The sequence below is a fragment of the Microcebus murinus genome, chromosome 19 (assembly GCF_040939455.1).
Source record: "Microcebus murinus isolate Inina chromosome 19, M.murinus_Inina_mat1.0, whole genome shotgun sequence".
Lineage (NCBI taxonomy): Eukaryota > Metazoa > Chordata > Mammalia > Primates > Cheirogaleidae > Microcebus > Microcebus murinus.
In genome coordinates this window covers 9,174,682-9,196,582 of record NC_134122.1, presented here as the reverse complement: position 1 = coordinate 9,196,582, position 21,901 = coordinate 9,174,682, and the positions used below count along the sequence as shown (strand labels likewise).

At 54.5% G+C, this 21,901-nt stretch overlaps 1 long non-coding RNA gene across 1 annotated transcript; it reads left to right on the top strand.

Annotated features, from left to right (window-relative positions):
* Positions 1-18,936: 18,936 nt before the first annotated feature.
* Positions 18,937-20,550, top strand: LOC142862418 (uncharacterized). Its single transcript, XR_012913482.1, has 2 exons — positions 18,937-19,036; positions 19,963-20,550. It is a non-coding gene; the product is annotated as an uncharacterized LOC142862418 (long non-coding RNA).
* Positions 20,551-21,901: the final 1,351 nt, after the last annotated feature.

Sequence of the window (21,901 nt, the reverse complement as noted above, 5' to 3'; positions counted from 1 at the left end):
CTCACCACGTCAACCCACCACTCGAAACAAAAGCCAGGGCCCACGTCCAACCTCGAGGTACCCCGTTCCATCCACGCCGGGGTCCCCATCGTCCCGAATGCCATGCTCCTCGCACCCTGCCTGCCTTTTGTGTGGTTTTAGTGTACCCGTCTGCTACAAAGCGCACCTTAAGCTTTAGTTTCTTCCTATTCACTTTATCGCGCCGGTGCACTAGTTTTCTCCGGCTGCTGTAACAAATAGCTGCATACTGGGGGGTTGAAACAACAGAATTTATTCTCTCTCGGTTCCGGAGGCCGGAAGTCTGCTGGAAGCCACGTGTCGGCAGGCCCGGTCCCTCTGAGCGCTGCGGGGAAGGACTTGTCTCTGGCCCGTCTCCCGGGTCCTGGTGGCTGCCAGCAGTCCTCGGTGTCCTCGGCTCCCGCTTCTGCTCCGTCTTCCCTGGGGGCCTTCTCCCGCCCTGTCCTCTCTTCCCGTGAGGACACCGTCACTGGTTCAGAGCCCACCCTCACCTAAACTTAACAATTATATCCGCAAAGACCCTATTTCTAAATAAGGTCACGGTGCCAGGTACTGGGATTAGGACTTCAATATGTCTTTTTGGGGACACAGTTCAACCCAAGCAAAAATGAGTATCGGGCTGTCCGACTCTTCCAGGGCTTCACTTTTTCATAAGTACGTGGCTAAGATTGACCCACGCTGTAGTTCACTTGTAGCGGCCTCCTGCCTCAGCCTCCCGAGTAGCTGGGACAACAGGTGCCGCCACCACACCCGGCTTTCACACGGGTTATTAACTAACTCGACCCCCGACGACTCCACAGAGGAGGTGGCATTTCCCACGCTTTACAGAGGAGGAAACTGAGTTTCAAAGAGCACGAGTGAGTCCCCCGGGGCACCCAGCACGCGCACGTCAGAGGACTTGAACCTGGGCAGCCTGGCTGAAGAGTCCCTGACTGCCACCCAGCGAGGCGTGTCCCTCTGCTCCCTCTGTCCTCCAGAATACGCCCCCCGCCTGGGGACAGCCGCAGGGGCGGCCTGGCCGGGATGAAGCGCTTAGAGGTGGAGACCAGGGTGCGGGAAGCAGCGGGACGGGACGGGGCCTTTGACTCTGCACCAGGTGAGAGGTGGGGGGGGGAGGCTGGGAACATCCATCCCGCCTCTCCCTGCCCCGGCCACTGGCCAGCCGTGGTTGCCTGGTGTCACACATTAGCCACAGCCACCGTCCTGAGCCCGGGGTGGCTCTGGGGTCAGGCAGGAATTATTCACAAGGGCCATGGCTCAGGGGCTTTTATCCACAGCTGAGCCTGACACGAACAGCTGAGGGGGGGCAGCTTCCACCAAGAGGGGACAGAGAATCCGGCTTGAGCTGCAGGCTGTTGACCACTGGCAGGCAGGGGGCTGTGAGCTCATTTGAGCCCAGCTCTGCAACCTTGGGAAAGGTGATCACCTTCTCTGGGCCTCAGTTTTTTTTGTTTTTGTTTTTGTTTTTTTTTTTTGAGACAGAGTCTCACTTTGTTGCCTAGGCTAGAGTGAGTGCTGTGGCGTCAGCCTAGCTCACAGCAACCTCAGACTCCTGGGCTCAAGCAATCCTTCTGTCTCAGCCTCCCAAGTAGCTGGGACTACAGGCATGCGCCACCATGCCCGGCTAATTTTTTATATATATATTAGTTGGCCAATTAGTTTCTTTCTATTTATAGTAGAGACGGGGTCTCGCTCTTGCTCAGGCTGGTTTTGAACTCCTGACCTCGAGCAATCCGCCCGCCTCGGCCTCCCAGAGAGCTAGGATTACAGGCGTGAGCCACCGCGCCCGGCCTGGGCCTCAGTTTTTTAAATCTGTAAAATGGGAATAATTGGCCCTACTTTGGTAAAAGATTTAGAGGTAATTCTAACAAGAGGCATAAATAGCCCGTAGCTGGGCCTCATCGTGGGAGTTGCTGTCATTCCCATTTACTCTCTCAATGATTATGTCCCAGGCCTGCTGGGGGTATGGAGATGGTGTGACCCCTCAAGGCATTTGCAGCCGACCTGAAGGATATAGACTGTACGTGTGTTACCAGCAAAAAGGCGTCTTTCTCTTTTTGAGACAGAATCTCACTCTGTTGCCCGGGCTAGAGTGCCCTGGCGTCAGCCTAGCTCACAGCAACCTCAAACTCCTGGGCTCAAGCAATCCTCCTGCCTCAGCCTCCCGAGTAGCTGGGGCTACGGGCACGCACCACCATGATCGGCTAGGTTTTTCTATTTTTAGTAGAGACAGGGTCCTGCTCTTGCTCAGGCTGGTCTCAAACTCCAGAGCTCAAGTGATCTTCCCACTTTGGCCTCCCAGAATGTTAGGATTACAGGCGTTAGCCACGGTCCCCAGCCATAAAAGGCTTCTAATAAACCAATATGTTCCCCCATAAAAGCTGGATTATTTGGCTGGGAGTGGTGGCTCAACACCTGTAATCTCAGCACTTTGGGAGGGTGAGTTGGGAGGATCACTTGAAGCCAGGAGTTTGAAACCAGACTGGGCAACATGGTAAGATCCCGTCTCTACAAAAAATAGAAAAATTAGCTGGGCATGGTGGTGCATACCTGTAGTCCCAGCTACTCAGGAGGCTGAGGCAGGAGGATCACTTGAAACCAGGAGTTTGAGGTTGCAGTGAGCTACAATGACTCCACTGCACTCTATCCTGGGTGACAGAGCTAGACCCTGTCTCAAAAAAAATTACCACAAGTCACCCTTTTTTGTGAGCCTCAGTTTCTTCATCTGTGAGATGGGGGAAATGAACCATAGCCTTAGCGCAGGGCCTGTCACATTAGTTACTTCCCAGTAAACACCTGTTGTCATCATGGTGGTTATGACAAGGGACTTACCCAGGGCCAGCCCCTGTTCTCCTAGCCCAGTGGTTCTCAGCCCTGCTGCACCTTAGAATCACCTGGTGAGCTTTAAAAACATCCCCCACCCCCAGACCCCAATTCTATTTTCGGATCCAATTGGTCTTGGATGGGGCCTTCAGGCATATTATTTTTTAAAGCTCTTTAAGTAAATCCTGTCTGCAGCCAGGGTTAAAATCACTGTTCTCACTTGTGATCCTTAAGAGTGATCCATCAACAGATAAAATGCAATGAAGAAATAAAAATGGATGGAGAGGGAGTCGCTGTAACTCAGTAGTTCTGGAAGTCTCCCTGGGAATCTGGTTGAAATGCACGGTCTCAGGCTCCACCCAAACCTCCTCCACCAGCAGCTCTGGGGTGGAGCCAGCGAGTTGTGTTTTAGCAACTGCCGGAGTGTGTGAGACGCTCACTCTCACGCTGTCCTTTGCACCCTGTGATGCCACAAGTGTCCTTGCTGTGAGCTGCCGTGTGGGAGGGGCCCGCATGGCAAGGAGCTGAGGGCGGCCTCCAGCCAGCGGCCAGCGAGCCACTGCGCCCTCAGTGCAACAGCCTGCCGGAACCGAGTGCCACCAGCACAGGGGTCCTTCCCAGTCAAGCCTGCAGGTGAGACCACTGCCCCAGTGACACCTCCCTGACAGCCTCTGAGAGACCTGGGCCAGGAGAAGTCTCGCCTAGGTTCCTGACCCGCAGAAGCTGCGAGATAATAAACATTTGTTGTGTTAAGCCACTAAGTATTGTAGTAAGGTGTTGCATAGTAAATAGGCAACTCACGTGGTGAATATTATAGTGTCTGTGTTAAAAGACAGTTGGGAAACATGAACCGATTTCCACATGGAGGCTTGGTTTAGATCCTGACTTGAATATATCAATTTTTTTTTTCTTTTTGAGACAGAGTCTCATGCTATTACCTGGGCTAGAGTGCCGTGGCGTCATCGTAGCTCACAGCAACCTCAATCTCCTGGGCTCAAGCGATCCTCCTGCCTCAGCCTCCCGAGTAGCTGGGACTACAGGCATGGGCCACCATGCCCGGCTAATTTATATATATATATATATATATATGTATATTTTTTAGTTGTCCAGCTAATTTCTTTCTATTTTTTTTTAGGAGAGACAGGGTCTCGGTCTTGCTCAGGCTGGTCTCAAACTCCTGAGCTCAAGCAATCCTCCCGCCTCAGCCTCCCAGAGTGCTGGGATTACGGGCATGAGCCACCACGCCCGGCCTGAATATATCAATTTTTTAAAGTTGCTTTTGGGAATGTGAACACTGAGTGGCTACTGGACGATGTTCAAGGTGATCGTTCATTTTATTTGGTGTGATAATGGTATTGTGGTTATGTTTTGAAAAAGAGGGTTTGACTTTTAGAGGGACTCATGGAAATATTTACAGCTGGCGCGATGGGCTGCTGGGGATTTGCTTCTGGATAACCGGAGGGGAGGGGTAGACAGGAAACAAAGTGATTGGCCACGAATTGGTGGGTGTCCCAGGGAGAGTAAGGGGGGGACTCTCTCTCTGCTCATCTTTGTGCTTTTTGTATGTGTTTGAAATTTTCCATAGTAAAAAGTTTTTTAAGGGTCTGGAATGAACCAACATGCCCATTTTACAGATGGGCAAAACAAACCCAACCAGCAGGCAAGGATTGGAAGGAGGAGGGGCATTCAGTTGTGGACAGTGACGGCCAGCTCCTGGGCCTGGCCCTGTGCTCTGTTCACCCTGGGGTACCCTGGGGGCTGCTTCTCGGCCTCTGCCCTGTTGTCAGAGACCCGGCCCTCAGGCAGGTCCTGGCTCCCAGGGCTGACGCCACGCTGACACCCGTGGGTGGGGACCTGGTAGCTGTCATGCCCGTACCTGTGAGAGAAATCTTTGATGTATCTGAGTGCGACTGTCATTGTGTTTCAGCATACTATCACAGTGGGTGTGTTTGATTGTCTTTTATTTTAGACCTTTCTTTTCCAGAAAAGACACTGGCACCTGCCAGGTGCCAGGCGCTGTGCTAGGCCGGTGACAGTGGCCGATAGAAACCTGCTGTGAGCCACAAATGGGAGCTGCACCTGGAATCTGACGTTTTCCGGTAGCCACATTTAAAAAAAAGTAAAAAGAAACAGGTGAGGTTAATTTTAATAATTTTTTTTATCCCAGTGTATCCAAACCCAGTGCATGCAATCCGTATAAGAATTACGAATGAGATATTTGACATTCTTTTCTCATACTGTGTTACTCTGCTAGGGCCACCATAACAAAATACCACAGACCGGGGGCTGAAACAACAGAAATTGATTTCTCATGGTTCGAGAGGCTGAAAGGCTGAGACGGAGGGGCCGGCAGGCCTGGTTCCTGGTGAGGCCTCGCGCCTGGGCCTGCAGACGGCCGCCTTCTCCCTGCGCCCTCCCACGGTCCCTTCTCTGTCCCCCGCATCTCTCCCCCTTCTTACCGAGTGAGGACACCGATCAGATTGGCTTAGGGTTCACCCTGACAGCCTCATCTTGACTGAGTCACAGACTCAGTTAAAGACTCTGTCTCCAAATACAGTCCCACTCAGAGGGACTTGGGGGGTTAGGCCTTCCACGTATGGATTTTGGGGAAGGACACAGTTCAGCCCATGACACATACTAAGGGTTCCAACCCCGATGTGTGTCACCCTCTGTGTCCCTTCCCAATTCGGACCAGGCCCGTGTCCAGTGCTCAGTGGCCCCATGGCGGGGGGCTGCTGCTGCCTGGGGCAGCACAGTCTCGCGACCAACAGCCCTGCCCTCCTGGGGCATCCGCTCTCCTGGGGGAGGCAGGCGGCAAAGAAGTGAAGCCTTCGGTCTCCCTGGCGGCCCCGGGAGAGCCGGCGGGGAAGGGGCGAGCTGGGGCTTGGGCGGGTTCCCCGTTTCCCCCGCGCCCTTCCAGAGGGAGCCCGTGTGGGCGTGCGCACACACGTCCCCGTTTTTAAAGCCACAGATGGTGATATTCCGTGCGTGCTCTTCCCTTCCTTCCTTTTCTCACTTGGAAACGTGTCTCGAAACAGACTCTGCATCAGCACAGGTCCGTTTCAGATGCTAACAGATAATTTGAAACACAGAAAATCGGGGCGCGGCTGAGCTGGAACAACAGAGGCCGGAGCTTGACACCAGCACCGGACCCTCGCCACGGCCCGCCGCTGCCACAAAAGCAAGTCAAGTTCACGCACAGCATCTGTGAACATGCAACGACTACTAACTTAGGAGAGGCGTCAAGCCCTGGATTTGCAGACTGCCAGGTAGCGTCTGAGAGGCTTCCTTGTCAAGGTTAACAGAATACTAAAATGCTAATGTGCTGTCTTATTAGAACATAACATTAATAGGCAGTGGTATGATACATATTAATATGATATATTAACAATATATTTTATAATATGCAACAAATATATACACAGTAGAGCTAAAGGTATTTAATATATTATAAATATATTATATATAAATGTAATAAAATATTCAAGTCAATAAAAGAAAATAAATAATTGGGGAGAACACTGGGCAAGGGTGCAGCGGGAAGAGCCGAGAGCATGCTTACTCAGGAGTTGAGGGTCCAGCCCGCAGCCCCAGGGCTGGCTCTGGAGCTTGGGGATGAGTTCTGTGGAGGGGGTGCTGGGGTCTGGGGGTCCAGGCAGGACTCTGTGCTCTCAGATCTCACTCTAGGGCGGGAGAAGCTTCCAGAAGAGCAAGTGGTGCCAGGAATTAAGGGGGATCCTGTGTGCTGGGCCTCCACGTATGTGAGAGGCCAGAGGTGGCAAAGAGCACATGCCTGTGCCACCCGGGAGCCCTCCGCACCCCGGCCAGCGGCTCCCTCCTGTTCGTGGGGGTCCCCAGCCAGCTGGCTCTGTCAGGACATCCTCAGGGCCTCTGCCGGAGCTGGGGTCCAGGCAGTGTGCTGCCCTGATGATGGAGAACCCCAATAATTCTGCAGAGGCTGATGGGGTGTCAGTAGCGCCTGCCTCGTGCGAGGTGGTGGGGTCACGTGCGTGCACACGTGGAGGTGCTCAGAGCAGGGCCGGGATGTGCTGTGGAAGGGGAGTGAGGCCGCTGGGAGCCTCCCGGGTGCTGATGAGCCGGGACAGGCCCCGAGAGACTCAGGGAAGGGCCCGCGCCTCAGAACCAGGCTGCCCTGCAAGGGCTCTGGGTTCAAGGCCGGCTCTGCTGCATCCTGGCTCTGGGCCTCGGTTTCTCTGCCTGCAGCCTGGGCCTGGTGTCCGGGCAGACTGAGTACTTGCTCACGGCTCCAGCCGAGAGGAGCGTGCAGGGAACGAGAGCCGTTTCTGAGCAGTGCTGGCACCTCCTGGGGCTCCCCGATGCCTGACGCTCGGGAAGAGCCGCCCGCCCTGCCCCGGCCCTGCCAAGCCCGGTCCCTGCAGCTCGGGCCCCTGAGGGAAGGGTTGGAGTCTGGTGAGCTGTCTCCAGCAGGCCCTGGCCTGTCTAGGCTGGGAGGCTGGAGACGGGTGAGTGGCTGAGCCCCTTAATTCCTGGCACCACTTTCTCTTCTGGAAGCTTTTCCTTGCCTAGAGTGAGATCTCAGAGCAGAGAGTCCTACCTGGACCCCGAGACCCCAGCACCCCTCCACAGAACTCATCCCCACACTCCAGAGCCAGCCCTGGGGCTGCGGGCCGCACCCTCAGTTCCTGAGGCTGGACGGTGGCTCTGGGCACACCCACTGGGCCCGCTCAGACCCATGGGGGGTCTCGCAGAGGCCCACCCGCCCTGTGGCCCCGCCATCTGCCCTTGTGCCCTGTCCGCTGCCTCCTCCCTGCCCGCCTTCCCCTATACAGTTCCCACCCCCTGGTGTCCTCTTCCATCTCGGGCCTTTGAGCTGTTCCCAAGGCCGGGATCCCCTTCCTCTGCTTTCAGACTCCTACTCACCGTCTAAGGCCCTCCCAGAAAAGCCTGCCCTGCGACCCTGCTCTGTGCTCCCACGGCCCAGTGCAGCGCTCATCTCTGGACCCCACCAGGCTCTGAGACCCCGAGGCCTAGGACCCGGCAGTGCCAGATGCGTCACCCAGGAACTGTGAGTTACCGGGAGACGCTTATTGAAAGCAGATGCGTGAAAGCGTGGGGGAAGGAGGAGGGAGGGAAGGAACGTGTCTCCCCTGAGTCCCAAACTTTGCCTGTCTCCAAAGGAGACCATGTCTCTCTGCCACAGGGCGATGCCTCTAGCTGGTGCTCAATAAATGCAGGTTCGTGTTTAGCAGGCTGGCCTGGCCCTCCTACCAGGCCTAGAGAGGGGGGGAGTCGGTCCCTCCCTACTGATGCCACCGGGCCGGGCTTGGGCCTCTTGGGAGTTTTCCTAGCGAGAGACACCGCAGAGGCGCCTGGGCGGGCGGGGACAGGCCCTGGACGGGGACCAGTGGGCGGAGGCCTCCAGCGGGGGCACCCCCAGCCCCCACGTCTGGATGGGGCTGGGGCAGGGCACACGGTGCCTGGTAGCTGCAGGCCTGGCTCTCTGGCTCAGCCCATCCCTGCATCATGCCCCTGCCCGACAGGTGCCCCTTGCCCAGGAGGCAAGAGCGACCTCACATCTGCCGTGAGCCCGCACTGCGCCAGGCTTTCCACCCACATGGGCTCCAGTAGTCACCAAGGTTAGGTGTTGTCCCCATTTTGCAAATGAGGAAACCGAGGCTCAGAGAGGTGGTTTCACTTGTCTGAGGTCACACAGGACAGGATTGAAACCCAGATCTGCCAGAGCGCCCTGAGCGCCCTGCCCTTCATTCATTCCTCCATCCGACTGTTCCGGGCTCTGCAGATGTTCCAGCTGGGAGAGGGGGTAGCGTTCCCACCCTCAGGGCATTTGCAGTCTAAGGGGAAGGCCGAGGTTAAACAGATAATTGTGTCATTACCCCCTGTGGCCCCTGAAGGCAAATATGGCTCCATGGGAGGGGGTGCAACCCAGCCGGGGTCTGAGGTTCCCTGGAGGAAGTGGTGCTCCAGGCCTGGCCTAGAAGCTGAGCTCACTGAACCGAGGGAGGCAGAGAGATCTTTCTAGGCAGAGGGAGCGGCACATGCAAAGGCCCAGTGGTCAAGGACTGCCCAGAGGGGTGCGCGGGAGGCAGCCCCGGTGGGTGGGGCTGAGCCCTGTCCTCAGAGCGAGTGCCGCCCTTGCAGGGTTTCGGTGTCCCTGGGGAGATGGGACGCAGAGCAGATTTTCAAGAGTTGCCTGAGGCTGCTGCACAGAAAACAGCCCAGCAGGGCCGAGGGACCCCACAGCCCCGGAGGGACAAGCTTGGGTGCTGTGGACCGCACGGATTCAGGGATGGGGACAGATTCGGGAGGAGTTTTAGCAGAGAGCCAACAGAATGAGTGTGCTCTGAGTGTGCAGAGGGCAGGGGGAGGAGGGGAGGCCTGGTGTCCTGCCTGAGCAGGGCCAGGCCAGCGGGGAGCGGCCCATCCCAGGAACAGGGTCGGATGAGCCTCCAAGTCCCTGGCCACCCACCGGCCAAGCCATGGGCAGAGCCACAGACCCGGGGACAGCAGGGGGTGCTGACACAGAGCCACATTCCAGGCACAAAAGCCAGCTCCCTCCTGGAAACAGGCAGGAAATGGTCCTTGGCCATCTCTGGGGGCTGAGAGCCCAAGTCCCCTCCCAGGGCCTGCTTGGGGACCTGGGCTCCCGGAGGCCTCGTCCCAGGAAGCCCCAGGGTCAAGCCTGGGATGCAGCATGTACAAGACGAGGAGGCAGTGGGCGCGGGGCGCGTGAGTGAGTTAATAGGCAAATCACGTGATACCGTTTCAGAGAGACAGAAATGCGGGGATGGGGAAGGAGGCTGGCTGGTGGGAGGGGCTGGGGGCCGCACTAGAGGGGGCCAGGGTGGGCCCTTCTGGGGATGTGGCGCTGAGGCCTTCAGGACGCAGAAATGGCAGTCATGGGACGAGTGTTCCTGGAGGAGGGAACAGGCGGTGCGAAGGCCCGAGGTGGGGGCTGGGAGGGGAGACATGCTGGGGGAAGGGGCTGGAGGGGTGGAAGGTGAGTGAGCCTGGGGAGGCGAGGGGGTTTTCTAGCGGGGTGTGGCGTGTTCGATTCCCCTCGCCCGCCGGATTCTCCCTTCTCCCTGCAGCCCGGAAAACCCCTCGCTGGGAGTTCCCTGTGTTGCCGCTTCCCAGACTCCTTCTGGGCTGTCTGCGTCTCAGCCCCGTGATGGGTGCTCTCTGGGCTGGAATTTCCCACAGCAACGAAGAGCAGCATCCGCCCCCAGAAAGGGGAACTAATGCTCATCTCCCTGAAGGCCAAGGGTGGGGACCCCCTGCGGGGCACCGGGGGTGCTGGGGGCCGACCTGTTGGAGCAGCTTGCACCGGCCCCCACTCTACAGACCCGGAGACCCCGACTCAGAGCGACTTGCTCAGGCCCTCATGGCCCGGAAGGCAGGAGGCAGGATTCGAACCCAGCCCAGCCTGACCCCAGAGGTTTCTCGGAACCCATCTGGGCCTCAGGACAGCTCTGCGCGAGTGGGGGTTGCGAGTCCTTTTGTCCCCCTCTACCTGCCCCCCTCGCCTCCCCGATTCTGCTGAAAGGCACCGCCAGCCCCCAGTCACGGAGCCGGGCGGCCCAGGGCCAGGGCACCTCTCCTCCGCTGCCCCGTGTCCCAGGGCTGGTCACCAAGTGACCCTTGCTGGGCCTCGTGGCAACTTCAACACCTGCCACCACGTAGGTTGCAGTCATGTCTCCCTCCCTCTTGAGAGAAAAAGAGGAAATTAAGTCGTGGCAGGTCATCAGTGACCGAGGGAAAGCCACACTGAGGTCTGTGGGCGCCTTTCTCTAAAGATGCGCCGCAGTGAGCGCTGGGGGCTGGAAGCCGGGCCAGCCGGTGGCTCGAGGGGTCCAGCAGGGGACACTGCGGGGCCTTCACACACACCGGCCCACCCCAGAGGAGCACTGGACGGGGGCGGCCCCCACGGCCCGCACCTTCTGCCCTGAGAGAAGCCATAGGAGCTCAGAACGCCACCCAGGCGCCTTGAAGCAGCGCCCGCCCGTTTGGGGGAAACATCCTGAAACTGATTGCGGTGACGGACACACGGCTCTCTGAAAGCACTAAAACCTGCTGAGTTGTGCGCTTGAGATAGGTGAATTGTCTGCTATGTGAATTACACCCCAGGTGCCCTGGATCCTCCCCCCAAAAGGCAGGGGGTCAGGATCTGCTCAGATATGTGAAAAGTCAAAAAAGTCATGAAAACATTCAAGTATTGGCCAGGTGTGGTGGGTCATGCCCGTAATCCTAGCTCTCTGGGAGGCCGAGGCGGAAGGATCGCTACTAAAAATAGGAAGAAATTGATCGGCCAACTAATATATATAGAAAAAATTAGCCAGGCATGGTGGCACATGCCTGTAGTCCCAGCTACTCAGGAGGCTGAGAAAGGAGGATCACGTGAGCCCAGGAGTTTGAGGTTGCTGTGAGCTAGGCTGACGCCACAGCACTCACTCTAGCCCAGGCAACAGAGTGAGACTCTTGTCTCAAAAACAAAAACATTCAAATATTGTCTGACAGCAATGATCAGAGCTAAGGTTTCTTTAGTGCTTGTGACATACTGGACCCAAAGTGTCATCTCCTATAACCCTGAACCATGACCATGTCAGACAGACATTGTTATCTCATATTTGAAAGATGGGGAAACTGAGGCACGCAGTGGGAATGGGAGTTGCCAAAGATCACAAGGCAGGGAAGTCAGGGGCAGGGTTTGAACCAGGCAGGTCAAGCCTCACTTCTGCCCTGATCGCATACACAAAAGTAGAAAGAATAATAGTGCAATCATCAACAAGTGTCACCACCTAGGGTGGCCAACAAACAGGGCCTACCATGTCTTCAGTGGCACCTGTGAGCCACCAGCTGGCCTGCTTTCCAGACACATTCCATTTACTGAGATCAGGTGACGTCTGCCTTTTGAGGAAGGACGACCTTGTTCTAGCTCACTTCCCCGCCCGCCCCCTGCTGGGTTATTCTATTGCAAATCTCAGACATGGCATCATTTGCTCTGATCCTGTAACGTCCTCTAAAAATCTCATCTCTCCCCCATTGTTTCCTAAACATATTTTTATGATTGGTTGAGTCAAACCAGGAGACAAAAGTCCACACTTTTGTTTTTGGTTGTCACAGCTCTTAAATCCCTTTGATCTGTAACAATTCCCTCCTCTGTATTTCCTGGCCCTTCAGTTGTTGCAGAAGGTACAGGATCCTCGCTGGTGATCGCTGATTTGCTGCCTCTTAAACAGCCTTGGGCAGAAAGGCCTCTAGCCTTGGCCTTGTGGAGAGCCCAAGAGTTCCACCTTATCGGCTGCCTTAAAAGAAATAAAATTAGGTGTGGGTAGGAAAGGGAGTCACACTGATGTGGGCAGCAGCTGAATGTACTCATCTGTGCATTTCGCTGCAAGTCCGGTCAACCTCGCCTTCAAAGCACACCTGGAATCCGTCTGCATCTGTCTTGCAGAAAGTGGATTCAGGGAGGTGAGAGGGGAGGCAGGAAGTCCAGGGAGGAGGCTCCCGCAGCCTGGGTGAGAGCTGATGGGGACCTGGGTGAGGACGGTGGCTTTGATGAGGAGGGCATGGGGACAGGTGCCAGGAATCCTCTGGAGGTAGAACGGGTCAGGTGCAGTGGAAGGTGGGCGAGAGTGGAGGGCAGGAGCCCTCAGGGTGCTTTGGGAGCTGCCTCCTTTTTTGCTGGGAAAAGCCGCCTTCCTACCTGCAGTCCATCTGCCCGGCCGCCTCCCCCGCTCCCAGATGCAGCCGGGGAGATGACACACACACAAAATGAGGGTGACTCACTCCTCACCATGGGCCACCAGCACCCCACGCTCACCTCCCGAGGAGGATGAGCCAATAAGAGGGAAGCGTGGGGGCGCAGCAAGGGCGCGATACCAGGATCAGCCGCTTCCCAGTTGCATGAGCTTGAGTAGTTCCATGCCTCTCTGAGCCTCAGTTTCCCCATATGGGAAGTGGGGATGGGAGTGCCCATGCCTACCTGGCTGAGTGTTTTCAGGAATTCAATGGTGATCCCTACTGTTAAGTGCTGGTCTCCAGGAAGAGAGCCCAAGTGGCCCAAGCAGGTCAGGAGGGTGTGAGGTGTGGCTGGCAGGGAGGCTGGGCATGATGGCAGCTTGGTCTGCAGTTGGCCAAGATATGGGGCCCAGCACATGCCAGCTGGTCCCTAACTCCCACGGGGTCAGCCTCTGCACGCCCTGGGTGTAGGGACCACTGAACTAATGAGGGGAGAAGGTTGGGGCGCTGTCCATGGTCCTGAACCCACCTCCACACTGGCCTCTGCCCAGCCTGGGGGGTGGGAGTGGGGTTCCTTTATTTTCCTTTTCTGCTTTGATGCTGAATGACCTACATTAATGAAGAGGAAGCTTAGAAGAAGATTAAGGCCTCAGACTTTCTGAATTCAAATCCTGACTCAGACCCCTACCAGCGGCATGGATCTTGGGCAATTTTCTTAGTAATCAGCCTGTGTGACTCAGTATCCTCACCTATAAAAATGAGTATAATCATGTACCTTCCTAATAGGCTTGTTGTGAGGGTTAACTAAGGTGAAGTAACTTTCCTAAGGGTGAGCTGATACTTGCAAAGCGCTCAGAACCACGTTGGATATGAGTAAAAGGGAGCCACGCCCTTCACCCTTTGATGAGATCTCGGTAGCCTTACAGTTTCCTTGATTTCAAGATGACAGTGTGTCCCAGATTTGTCTTACACTTTTCCCACATGAAATCAGCCATTTCTCCAAGAAGCCTTATTCCTGTGGGTGAAACATGGGAGTTAGGGACCACAATCCAGACGCTTGGGGTTCTCATTATTACTGGGTTACTGCTGTGTCTAGGCTTAAAGCTGGAAAACTGTTGCTTCCTCAAACTTGGGATTGCAAGACTTTTAAACTTCAACTCACTGGCTTATTTTGTTTCTCTTTCGTTTTCTTACACAGAAAATCTTGGTTCCTAACAGCATGAACACAATTTCTCATACTCTTTATCATATACTACGAAGCTAATTGTTTCATTTTAAAACAATTGTTAAGAAAAGAGGTTTATTTGGCCCACGATTCTGGTGGTTGGAAAGTCCAAGATCGGGCAGCTGCATCTGGTGAGGGTCTCAGGCTGCTCCCACCCATGGTGGGAAGTGTTAGGGGAGTGGGCAGGTGCAACGAGGCCACACAGTGACAGAGGAAGCAAGAGACAGCACACAGCTAATAGTTTCAACATAACAACCTCACCGTCATCACTACCTGTAAGATGACTGAGTGCAGTTGAGGGTTTCATTGTGGTTCTATTTCTCGGTGGTTCTGTGTCCTTAGGGTGAAACCCATTAGGAATATACAATCAAAATACTGTTTTAAAGTCACTTCCAATACTCCTTCTTAGTGTGGTTATGCCAAGTTGACCTATAATCAGGTCTATTTAATTTTTATTTTAAAAGATTGCTTTATTTGGTCTTCGATTATACTTTATAATCTTGTATGATAAAATTATAAAAGTCCTAAAACAAGACACACTCAGAGAAGCCTAGCTTCCACCTTCGCCTGTTTCCATCCCCCCTCCCATAGGTAACCGTTGGTGTTTTATCATTTCATTGTTTCTTTTTGAAAATATGAGCAGGTGAGGCCAGGTGTGGGGGCTCACGCCTCTAATCCTAACACTCTGGGAGGCCGAGGCGGGCGGATCACTTGAGGTCAGGAGTTGGAAACCAGCCTGAGCAAGAGTGAGACCCTGTCTCTATTATAAACAGAAAGAAATTAATTGGCCAACTAAAAACATATATAGAAAAAAATTAGCTGGCCATGGTGGTGCATGCCTGTAGTCCCAGCTACTTGGGAGGCTGAGGCAGAAGGATGGCTAGAGCCCAGGAGTTTGAGGTTGCTGTGAGCTAGGCTGACGCCACGGCACTCTAACACCAGGGAAAAAAAAGAAAATACGAGCAGGTGTATACACAACACACAGATATTCAGAAGGTAGCAGGCTTTGTATACACAGTTATGCTCTTGCATTTTGTTATTTATTTATTCTTGCTTAAACATATATCCTGGAGATCACTCCATTGTATTACGGGAGAGTTTCCCCTTTTCTTTTCTTTTTTCTTTTTATTTGTTTTGAGACAGAGTCTCACTTTGTTGCCCAGGCTAGAGTGCCGTGGCATCAGCCTAGCTCACAGCAACCTCAAACTCCTGGGCTCAAGCAATCCTCCTGCCTCAGCCTCCCGAGTAGCTGGGACTACAGGCATGCGCCACCATACCCAGTTAATTTATATATATATATATATATATATATATTTTTTTTTTAGTTGTCCAGCTAATTTATTTCTGTTTTTAGTAGAGACGAGGTCTCACTCTTTCTCAGGCTGGTCTTGAACTCCTGACCTTGAGCAATCCGCCCGCCTCAGCCTCCCAGAGTGCTAGGATTACAGGTGTGAGCCATGGCGCCCGGCTCCCCGTTTCTTTTCATAGCTGCATAGTACTCCTCCGTGTGTCCAAACCATAGTTTATTCAACCAGTTCCCTCTTGGTGGATAGTTTGAGTTTCCTGTATTTTGCTGTTACTAGTAGGCCTGCAACAGAAAACCTGTGTTTCTGCGATTGTGTATTTGGGGCAGTGTATTTTGGGGATAGATTCCTAGATGCCCTGAAGGCATCATAACTCGGACACATACTACTCAGAAGAGGTTCGTGGTGCCGTGGGATTTCGTAAGAGGGGCTCTGCCCTGGCCAGGGCAGTCATTGAGGGCTCTTCCTGAAGAGGAGGTGGTGGTGACAATCTGAAGGAAAAGTAGGAGGTGATTAGACAAAGAGAGGAAGAAAAGGTGTTCCCAGTGGCAGCATGTGCTAAGGCCCTGTGGCAGGAGTGAGCATGATACATTCAAGTAACTGACAGAAAGCAAGTGAGCCTGGCGCTCAGGCAGTGGGGGGACGGAGGCGAGGCTTGCCTTTGCCTGGGGTGGGGTCAGTGGAGACTGGAAACAGTAGATGAATTTGGGTGATCCTTAGGAGGTAAAATACACAGAACCTGGGGATTCTGTTAGTTGGGAAATCGGTTCAGCTGCCACTTCAAAGACCCAAAATATGTGGTTTAAACAAGAAAGGACTCTGTTTTCCCTTTGACACTCAGTCCTGGTGTGAGTGTTCCGGCTCTGGTTGGCTGCTCCAAGGTGGCAGGGACCCAGGCTCCTCCCACCTGGTTGCTCCATCATCCCCGAGCTGTTGTCTTTGTTCTCGTGGTCCAAATCTGATCACCACCATGTCCTGCGCTCCCAATACCCGGAAGGGGAAGAGGGAAGGGAAGGAAGGAAGCCCCGCCCTTTCCCTCGAGGGTCGCTTTGGCTCATATCCTATTGGCCAGAGTTTAATCTCTTGGCCACACCCAGCCACAGGGAGGCTGGGAAATGCAGTCTCAGCGCTGGGTGGCCGTGCCCAGCCAAGGATGGGCGGTTCCGTTGCTGTGGGCGGAGGGGGAGTGGATGTTGGAGTCTCTGCCACTGTGAGGGTTTGGAAGAGGTGGCGGGGGGCAGAGGGAAGTGGTAAGGAGGGCTCCGCGGCCCCCGGCTCGTGCACGGTGCAGGTGGAGGTGCCGCTTGCTGAGGCAGTGAGCACAGGAGGGCTGTCTCTTTCTAAGCTTGAACCACATGGCTTAACAAGCGATCTGGCCTTCCTGCAGGGAAGAGGGAGCAGGGTTCAGGGTCTTGGGGAAACTGAGGCTGAGGTGTGCTCCAGTTTCAGCTGATTGGAAAGGCGGGGTGACCCCGACCTGTTCCTGGAGAAGAAGGGAGGGGTGGGTCTGGCACGCCCAACCCCTGCTCCCTGTGAAGGGACTGTCTGTGTCCCGCGCAGGACATGGGGGAGCCAGTGTCCACCCCTGCTGACCGATGCAGTCCCCTCTGAGCCCTGGCTGGGACGAGTCTGACCCCTCCTCACTCTCAGGCCCGGACAAGGCAGCAGAACCTGGCTCAGGCTTGAGAGACACAGACCTGAGTTCAAATCCCAGCTCTGCCCTGTGACCTCAGGCAAGTTGCTTAACCTCTCTGAGCCTCTCAGTCTCCTCCTCTGTCCAGTGGGGAGCAGGCAAGCCCTGCCTCGCTACGGTGAGGCTGCCGTGGGAGGGTGCAGGCGAAGTGCCCGGCCCGGGGCCTGCCACGTGGCAGACACTCAGGGACCAGCTGTCTCCCAGCTGAGGAACGGCCTCCGCGGCCACTCCGTGGTGACACTGGGGCTCGGCCGTTGGGAGCTCCCAGTCCTGAAGCCTCAGACAGAACAAAGGCAGGTGTCCCCACCCAGCATGTGAAGTGCTGAGACTGTAGGAAGTACCTTGAGAATGTGGGGGTGGGGAGGAATCAGGGATGGCTTCCTGGAGGAGGTGGAGCCTGGGAAGAGACCCGAAGGATGAGTAGAAGGAGGGCCCTCTATTCTCTGGGCAGGGCAGGGAGTGGGAAGGAAAGAAGACTTGTCGGGGTGGGACATTGGAGCTGCATGCTCAAACGTGGACAGGATGAGCAGGGGACAGAGGTACAGGCAGAGTCTTCTGGGCAGCAGGAATGGCACGTGCAAAAGCCCAGCTGCAAAAATGGCTACAGGGTGAGGGGGCACAGAGGGTGACAGTGAATTTAGAATGCAGACACCAGGATGGAAAAGGAGTTGGTAACTGATCGATTTGGGACAAAGGCAGGATCCAGGTCTGAAAGGCTTTGAATGTCGTGAAGGGTGTGACTTTCTTCTGAGAGCAATAGGGAGCCATTGAGTGTTGCAAGCAGGGCGGGGGTGACTCGTGAGATCTGTGCTTTAGAAAGAGTGCCCTGGCTGCAGTGTGGAGGCTGCATTGGGAGTGGGGAGTGGGTGCCATTTGAAGGCCTGGGCAGTGATTTGAGAGAGGGGCTGAGGGCCTAGCCTGGGAAGGACCCAGGAATGGGTGGATAGAAATGACAGAATCAAGGAGGCAGAAGGGACGGTGCTGGAGGAGATAATGTCCCGGGTAAGTGTTACCACCAAAAGGCACAGATGCACTGGCCGTCTGTTTGCTTAACCAGCATTCTCCCCTCGCTGTGGGCTGCAGAATACACCTGTGCAGAAAGGGGACTGCACAGCTGCTGCTGACCAAGAGGAGGGAACATGGGAGAGAAGGGCATACAAGAGTCCACGCATGCATTGAATGCTTTCCTGCACGCCAAGTGCTTTGTTGCACACGTTACCCCCACTTAATCCTCAGCACAATCCTATGAGGAAAGCATTAATCCTACAGCCATTGTATGCAGTGTTAGAATCTAGGAGGGAGAGGAAGGAAGTAGTGAATACGGGCTTTTCCAGGGTGCTGATAATGTTTCAATTCCTGCCCTGCGTAGTTCCGCAAGTGTGCTTGCTTTGTGTTGATTCATCGAGCTGTGCACGTCAGGTATGCACTTTTATTCTTTTCTGCAAGGGTCTTTTATACCTTGACCAGCAATAAATACATTCTACAAATATATGCATTTTCTTGGGGTTTTTTTTTTGTTTTTTTTTTTTGAGACAGAGTCTCACTTTGTTGCCCAGGCTAGAGTTGAGTGCCGTGGTGTTAGCCTAGCTCACAGCAACCTCAGACTCCTGGGCTCAAGCGATCCTGCTGCCTCAGCCTCCTGAGTAGCTGGGACTACAGGCATGCGCCACCATGCCTGGCTAATTTTTTCTATATATGTTAGTTGGCCAATTAATTTCTTTCTATTCATAGTAGAGACGGGGTCTCGCTCTTGCTCAGGCTGGTTTTGAACTCCTGACCTCGAGCGATCCACCCGCCTCAGCCCTCCAGAGTGCTAGGATTACAGGCGTGAGCCACCACGCCCGGCCCAAATATATGCATTTTACAAAGGACAAAACATTGGGCTAAATCTTGAGAGGTTCCATAGTACCCTTAAGGCTCGGTTAGCGAGTGGTAGAGCCCAGAGCCTAAGCCATCCAGGAGTTCAGAAACGCCTGTCTCCTCTTGGTGGCTTTCCACCGAGCCGCCCTTCCTGGCACGGCCTGCAGGGGGAGGCAGAGAGCAGGGCCGCGCCGAGAGGCCCCGGCCGGGAGGGGGCGCTGCGGGCGCGGGCAGCGGGCGCCGGTCGAGGGGGCGGGCGAGGCCCCGGGAGGCCGCGGGGACGCCAGCGTGGAGTCAGCTCCCGCCCCAGGCCCGGAGGGCGGGCAGTGCTGCCCAGGCCGGGGCTCCTGCCTGCGGACTCGAGTTTCCAAGGTGTGTGGGGACCAGCGAGACCCTGGAGGTGGAGAGTGGGGGGTCCAGGGCCCCAGAGCGCCCCTTGGGAGCGGGCTTTACCCACTCCCACTCCCGCCCCAGCCCGCCCTGCACGAGCCTCGCGCGTGGTCCCGGGAGCAGCCGAGCCCCCCCCCCCCCAACACCACATGCAATGTCCAGGCACCCGGGTCAGTTTTCCAACTCGGGGTTCCTGAGACCCCCCACCATGAAATGTCCAGGCACCCGGGTCAGTTTTCCAACTCGGGGTTCCTGAGACCCCCACTATGAAATGTCCAGGCACCTGGGTCAGTTTTCCAACTCAGGGTTCCTGAGACCACCCCATGAAATGTCCAGGCACCCAGGTCAGTTTTCCAACTCAGGGTTCCTGAGACCCCCCCCATGCAATGTCCAGGCACCCGGGTCAGTTTTCCAACTCAGGGTTCCTGAGACCCCCCCATGCAATGTCCAGGCACCCGGGTCAGTTTTCCAACTCAGGGTTCCTGAGACCCCCCCCCATGCAATGTCCAGGCACCTGGGTCAGTTTTCCAACTCGGGGTTCCTGAGACCCCCCCCCATGCAATGTCCAGGCACCTGGGTCAGTTTTCCAACTCGGGGTTCCTGAGACACCCCCATGAAATGTCCAGGCACCCGGGTCAGATTTCCAACTCGGGGTTCCTGGAGCTGCAGTGGAACCCTCTGAAGGTCTCCCCGAGGGCTGGCGGCGCCCACTGGCACGGGGCGGAGGGTCCCTGCAGCGAGCACAGCAGGGGCTCGGGTGGGTGCAAGCCCGACAGCTGCCACCCACGCCTGTGACCCGGGGCAGCCGCTTCCCTCTCTGAGCCCCACTGTGCCAGCTGGAGTCTGCAAACGGTGACAGCCGGAATCCAGAGCTGCACTGATATCATGTATATTTTTTTACTTGGCAGAGAGATGAATCTCCAAGCAGAAGAATTCCAAGTAATTCGCCTTGCTCAGCCAGACTATCACGGTCTACCCAAACAGTGAGTGATCAGTCACCCCCAGAGCGGCCCCCTCGGTAGGAAGTGAGGAGAGAGGCCCTTGCTCTCTGCCATCTTCTTCCTGAAACCCATAATCCCAGTCTAATCTGGAGAAAGACATCGGACAGATCCCAGCTGAGGAATGCTCTCCAAAACGCCTGATGGATACTCCTCCAAACGGTGGAGGCGGTCGCAACCAAGGGGAGTTTGAGAAACTGTCACGGCCCGGAGGAGCCTGAGGAGCATGACAATGACGTGTACCTAGTGCACTGGATGTGATTCTGGAAGACAGGAAGGACGTTAGGTAAAAACTAAGGAAATCTGGGTAATGTGAAGTGTAGACTTTAGTTAGTAATGATGCATTAACGTTGGTCCATTAATTGTGACAGATGCACAGTATTCATGTAAGACGTTAGTGTTAATGATAGAGGAGATTGGGTGAGAGTATACGGGCACTCTACTACCTTCATGCTTTTTCTTTCTTTTTAAAAACGTTATTACAGGTACATAATAGTTGCAAGTCTTTACAGAGCACGTGTGATGGTTTGATACAGGCAGACAATGTGAATTAATCTAGTCCGGGTAATTGGGGTATTCACCACCTCAGGCATTTATCATTTCTTTGTGTTAGGAACATCCCAGTTCTACTTTTAGTTATTTTAAAGTATGCCCTTATTGTTGATTATAGTTGCTTTGTTGTGCTATCAAATATTATTCATTCTATCTAACTATCTAACTATATTTTGTACCCATTAACCACCCTCTGTACCCCCTCCCTGCTACCCTTCCCAGCCTCTGGTAACCATCATTCTGCTGTCTGTAGAATCAGAGAGAACATGGAGATTTGTCTTTCTGTGCTTGGCTTGTTTCACTTAGCATAATGTTCTCCAGTTCCACCCCTGTTGTTGCAAATGGCAGGGTTTCATTCTTTTTGTAGCTATATAATATTCCATTGTTACCTTCATAATTTTTCTATAAATCTAAAACTAAAAGTTTATTTTAAAAATTGGGGGCTGGGCATGAGATTGCTAACTTTTTTTTGTTTTAAAAGGCAAGGTGTTGGCCGGGCGTGGTGGCTCATGCTTGTAATCCTAGCACTCTGGGAGGCCGAGGCGGGCAGATTGCTCAAGGTCAGGAGTTCAAAACCAGCCTGAGCAAGAGCGAGACCCCGTCTCTACTATAAAAATAGAAAGAAATTAATTGGCCAACTAATATATATATATATATATGAAATTAGCCGGGCATGGTGGCTCGTGCCTGTAGTCCCAGCAACTCGGGAGGCTGAGGCAGTAGGATTGCTTGAGCCCAGGAGTTTGAGGTTGCTGTGAGCTAGGCTGACGCCACGGCACTCTAGCCTAGGCAAGAAAGTGAGACTCTGTCTCAAAAAAAAAAAAAAAAAAAAAGGCAAGGTGTTGCTCTGTTACCGAGCTAGAGGGCAGTGGCATCATCATAGCTCACTGCAGCCTCAAACTCCTGGGCTGGGCTCAAGCGACCCTCCTGCCTCAGCCTCACAGGTAGCTGAGGTTACAGCTGTAAGCCACTGTACTTAGCCGATTTTTCTATTTTGTGTAGAGACAGGGTCTCGCTATGTTGCTCAGGCTGGACTTAAACTCCTGGCCTCAATCTATCCTCCCACCACTGGAAGGAAACAAATGGACCCCAGTGGAAACAGGCAGGTGTTTGCAGCTGACCACATTCTTGTCACCATGATGTAATGAATGAATTTGCCAGTATTTTTTTTGCCAGTTTACCAAAACTCCTTCAGTTAAGTTCCCCCTCGGCTAACAGATGGGGCGGCGTGGGTGTGGATGGGGAGGCCAGGGATGTCGCTAGACACCCTACAACACAGAGGATGGCCCCGCCATCC